General features: G+C 49.1%; 1 long non-coding RNA gene across 1 annotated transcript; it reads right to left on the reverse strand.

Annotated features, from left to right (window-relative positions):
• Positions 1-1979: 1979 nt before the first annotated feature.
• Positions 1980-5403, reverse strand: LOC108539776 (uncharacterized). Its single transcript, XR_001888475.1, has 2 exons — positions 4961-5403; positions 1980-3153 (listed from the first exon to the last, which is right to left on the reverse strand). It is a non-coding gene; the product is annotated as an uncharacterized LOC108539776 (long non-coding RNA).
• Between the last annotated feature and the right edge of the window lie 24 nt (positions 5404-5427).

Consider the following 5427-nt stretch of genomic DNA (forward strand, 5'->3'; position numbering starts at 1 on the left):
CACGTCTGCACCCACAGAACCCCAGGAGCTCCCTGTGCTTGCCAGGTGCAGCCACACTGTGCGGCGAGGACTCAGTGAGGGACGGGTGGTGGTGTAGCAGGACGAACCACAGACAAAACTCCTCAGACAGAGGATTAAAGAGGGAAGTGGTTTATTTGGCCGGGAGCCTCGGCAGATTCACGTCTTAAGAGCCGAGCTCCCTGAAAAGAAATTCTTGGCCTTTTAAAGGCTTACAAACTTAAGGGGTCCACGTGAAAAGGTCGTGATAAATCGAGCAAGCCCGGGAAATGTGACTGGGGGCTGCATGCATCAGCTAACAGAAGAGAAAGTTTTACAATGCTGTTTTCATCCAGTGTCTGGAATGTACAGATAACACAAGTAGTTTGGGTCAGGGGTTGATGTTATTACTATTACTTTTTTTTAACTCCTAGGGCCGGGTGGCGGTGCCAACATTGCCTGGCTATTTATCTTACTTTTGTTTTTTTCCAACTTTTTGCTTTTTCTCTCCTCCTGTCTTGTGAACTGGGCAAGGTGGCGGGAGGAGGGCAGCAGGAGTAGTAGTGGTCTCCCTCATCCCCCGCTTTGAGAATTTTCAGAAATTAGTGGGAGTTCTTTTGTTTTACTTTTGAGTCTTTTGTGAGACAGAGTGATAGTGTTTTATGTAATACACTTGTGTTGAAGTTTTCTGAGGAACCATGGTAGCTATAAAACCTTTTATCATTTGAAGGAGCAAGCGTAACACACAGGGGAGCAGCAAGCAAGTTTCTATTCCGAGTAATACATTCGCAGTGAGGGTTTTACATTTTCTTACAGCTGGAAACTATTTTCTAGATGGAGACCTAGGATCAAACCTGAGTTAAACCTGCACAGGCACATGTACCAACTTTGTCATGTCTTAAGCAGGTTAGTTTTGTTACTGGGTCTTAAAACAGTATTTTTTAATAATAGCAGTTTTCAAGAGCCAGACGCTTGCACTTGGGGCGTCTGTTTAGGGAAAGAGTTAAAGTTATCATGAGGCATTAACTCTTTTGCTTCTCAAGGCCGTTGGTCTCTTATGCTAGCCTTTTATTTTATTTTATTTTATTTTTTTGAGATGGAGTCTCGCTCTGTCGTCCAGGCTGGAGTGCAGTGGCCGGATCTCAGCTCACTGCAAGCTCCGCCTCCCGGGTTCACGCCATTCTCCTGCCTCAGCCTCCCGAGTAGCTGGGACTACAGGCGCCCACCACCTTGCCCGGCTAGTTTTTTGTATTTTAGTAGAGACGGGGTTTCACCGTGTTAGCCAGGATGGTCTCGATCTCCTGACCTCGTGATCTGCCCGTCTCGGCCTCCCAAAGTGCTGGGATTACAGGCTTGAGCCACCGCGCCTGGCCGCTTATGTTAGCCTTTTTATAAACATAACGTGAAGAACCATCCAGGCTGCTAGCAGTGTTTTCAGCCAGCTGAGCAAATAGGTTTTTTCTGTTTTTGCTAAAGGAGGAGGTTCTGGTAACTCCTGGTTTCTATGTTTAAAGAATGACTGCAAGACTCGGAACTGTTGCTGGGCTGGACAGGTCTGGGTTTCCCAGTAGTATGTGCACAGTGGGGACACCTTACATAGGTGTTTCTTCTAGCACGGTTACAGGGGGTAACAATAGCAAAACAATGTACAGTATATTCATATCCAGCAAGGACAACAGAGATCCTTACCTGGGAAAAAGGCTGAATACAGCGACAGAACAACCGGAAAACAGTTAGTATTACAGGAAAACTATTAGTCTTAAGATTTTTAACTACATTTACTTGCTTGACGAGTCCTCAAGCTTCGGCCATGGGTAGACTGGTCAGCTGCCGGTGTGTGACTAGAGCAGGGCTTGTTGTCTCCTCAAGCTTCAGCCGTGTGTAGACGGGTCCGTCTCCGGAGTGACCAGGGCAGGGCTGTCGTCCTCAGCAGCAGCTTGGTCTCGTCTCAGGATCAGCTGGGTTGGATGATCTGCTTTTTGATTTTTTTTTTTTTTACAGTCACTCTTAGTCTTTCTTTTTCTTTTGCTCTTTCTTAGTTTTGTTCCTTGGTCACAGTTAACATACACCTTGGTGGCCACTTTTATAGACTAGGTGGTATTCATGCTTGTTTTACAAATAAAGTATTTACTATATACTGATTTTAAGCAGCCTCAGGGTTAAATGGGGTGTAAAGCCAGAATGCTTTATAGAGACTCTTATAAAACTGACTCAGGCTCTTGTCAGCTCCTTGAAGCATTTCTGAAATCTTTTTTCTATTATTTGCTTTTTTCTACCAACTCTTAGCCTCTGCAGAAGTGCTTCTCAGTACCTCTGCAAACACTGAAGCTGAGCTGCATTCTCTGGGCCTTTTTTCCCCCTTTTTCCTTGAGTTTCACAGGCTCTTTTCTTTATATAATTCTCCATGCACTTGGAGGGTTAAACAGGCATTATACCGAGAGTCAATGTAAATGTTTACAGTCTTACCTTCACTGAGTTCTAAGGCCTGAATTAAAGCAATGAGCTCAGCTTAACGACAGTGTCCAGGGTTACCACCGCATATTCTGCACATCTCTCTTCTTGTGGGTTGATGAAACTGTTCCCATCTACGTATAGCTCCTAGTCTACTGATGCCCAAGGCAGGTCCCGGAGGTCAGGTCTGCTAGAGTAAACTTGAGTCCAACACCTCTACACAGTCATGCTCGACAGGGCTGTAGCTGCTGGGAGCAAGGTGGAGGGTTCAGGATGTTTCCAGTTTAGTAGATCAATAGTTGAAAAGGGCTGATAGATGAAAGTCTGTTGCTCCCACGGATGTAGTCCTCGTCATTATAATAGACAGGTCCTCGCATCTCCTTGAGAGGCATTTTCATAGCTCGAGCAAGACCAGATCCTAGACGGCCCACTTGACTATCTCGACTTCCTTCCTTGGCCTCTCGAGGCTCCGATCCTCCCCTTCGAGGGGAGACCTGGGGCATGTTAGCTCCTGAATCTTGTTTCTGAGAGGGCTGTTGGCCTCGGTAAAGCGAGGTAGGCTGGGACATATGGAGAAAGAATTTTTGTTCTCTCTGGCAGCTCCTGCAAAACTGGCTTCTCTTGCTGTTTCTGGGACTCCTTTTTTAACTCTGTGTCTGCTGGTGAAGCTGCTCTTACTTTTCCTTTTGGCTTCTTTGTAATAAGCTGTTAAACAGGGCTAAATTTATGCCGGTTTTGTCTATATTACATTTAACCACAAGTCAATATAAAGGAATTTGATCTAGGTACACTGGCTGTCCTCCAACCCGTCACCACCTTAAATACATGGGCAATTGTTCTCCGTCTATAGTTCCTTCAGTGGGCCATCGAACACCAAAAGAGGGCAGTTCTAATTCACACAGAGATCTTAACCTCTAAGGGGTTAACTTAACTCTATAATCTCTTGCAAAACCTTTCTTAAGGCTCTATAACATGCATTTTAATAGAGTAAGTCTTGATGATTTGATGACTTTCCTTTTATTTTCTTTTGAAACTTTTTTTTAACACACTTCCTAGCAGAGTGGGCTTACTTTGTTCTGACCTATGTTTCTCCCGAGACAAAACAACATTCACACTACAAGAAGGACAGGCTAAAAGATCACTCACTCATCTTACTCACACTAAATCAAAACCAAAACTAAAACCAAAGTGCTGTTAAAGGCACACCTGTTTGTCAAGCAATTTAAGCCAAGTCAAAATCAGAACCAAAACCAAAGTGTCAATAAAGGCACACCTGTTTATCAAGCAATTCAAGTCAAGTCAAAATCGAAACTAAAACCAAAGTATCAAGCAATTAATTCAAGCCAAGTCAAAAACCAAAGTGCAGGTACAGGCACGCTGTGGGTGATCAGGCCACGCTTCCACTCAAATGCAGTGGGCAAGTCCCCAAGACCAGTTGTACCAAGTTTCGGACGTCCAGACTTAAAGTGCCAGTTCCTTCCCGGTGTTCAGCCTCTGTGTTGATCCTCCGCGGGGGTCTGCTGTGCACTGCTCTGGCGAGGCGTTCCACGGGGCAAATGCCTACCTGGGTGTGCTCTCGGGATCCGCCTGGCTGCAGCTGGCCAGAGTTCCCCGCGGGGATGTTCTAACAGGGCAGGCCTAAACTGCCTAAGTGGCTGCCTCGACTGTCTGTTAATCACCTCGATTCCCGGTCAGGGAACCAAGAAATGTAACAGGATAAGATGCAGACAAAACTCCTCAGACACCAGATGAAAGAAGGAAGTGGTTTATTTGGCCTGGAGCCTTGGCAGATTCGTGTTTTAAGAGCCGAGCTCCCTGCAAAAGAAATTCTTGGCCTTTTTAAAGGCTTACAACTTCAAGAGGTCCACGTGAAAAGTGATAAATCGAGCAAGCCTGGGAAACATGACTGGGGGCTACGTGCATCAGCTAACAGAACAGAAAGTTTTACAATGCTGTTTTCCTCCAGTGTCTGGTATGTATAGATAACACAAGTAGTTTAGCTCAGGGGTTGATGTTATGCTTACTTTTTTTTAACTCCTAGGGCCAGGTGGCAGTGCCAAGGTTGTCTGGCTCTTTATCTTTTGTTTTTTTCCAACTTTTTGCTTTTTCTCTCCGCCTGTCTTGTGAATTAGGCAAGGTTGGGGTAGGAGGGCAGCAGGAGAAGTAGTGGTCTCCTTCCTTAGCGGCAGGGCCAGCTTTAACCCGAAGGGGCCTGGCCCAAGCTGCCAGGTGTCTGGGTCCCCATCAGGGTCTGTATCAGCTCCCATTGCTGGCGCTGCCAATCATCACACAGCGGGGGCTTAAAAAGACAGTTTATTTCTCATAGTTCCGGGGCCAGGAGCCTGAGGTCAAGTGTGGGGAGGCGGTGGCTCCAGGGAGCAGCCCCACGCCTCCCTCCTGTCATAGTCCTGCCCGTCTCAGCCCATAGAACGCGCCCTCCACCTCTGCTGGTCTCCTGCCAGGACACGCCATTGGACTCAGGGCCCACACAGGCAACTTGGAGTGACCTTACCTTGAATCTTGAGATCCTTAACTCGATCACATCTGCAAAGGCCTTCCCGGGGTTCCAGGCGGGCGCGCCCCTTCCGGAGGTTCCAGGCGGGCGCGCCCCTTCCCGGGGTTCCAGGCGGGCGCGCCCCTTCCGGAGGTTCCAGGCGGGCGCGCCCCTTCCCGGGGTTCCAGGCGGGCGCGCCCCTTCCGGAGGTTCCAGGCGGGCGCGCCCCTTCCCGGGGTTCCAGGCGGGCGCGCCCCTTCCGGAGGTTCCAGGCGGGCGCGCCCCTTCCCGGGGTTCCAGGCGGGCGCGCCCCTTCCGGAGGTTCCAGGCGGGCGCGCCCCTTCCCGGGGTTCCAGGCGGGCGCGCCCCTTCCGGAGGTTCCAGGCGGGCGCGCCCCTTCCCGGGGTTCCAGGCGGGCGCGCCCCTTCCGGAGGTTCCAGGCGGGCGCGCCCCTTCCCGGGGTTCCAGGCGGGCGCGCCCCTTCC

The sequence above is a fragment of the Rhinopithecus bieti genome, unplaced genomic scaffold (assembly GCF_001698545.2).
Source record: "Rhinopithecus bieti isolate Rb0 unplaced genomic scaffold, ASM169854v2 scaffold_18153, whole genome shotgun sequence".
In the NCBI taxonomy this organism is placed as follows: domain Eukaryota; kingdom Metazoa; phylum Chordata; class Mammalia; order Primates; family Cercopithecidae; genus Rhinopithecus; species Rhinopithecus bieti.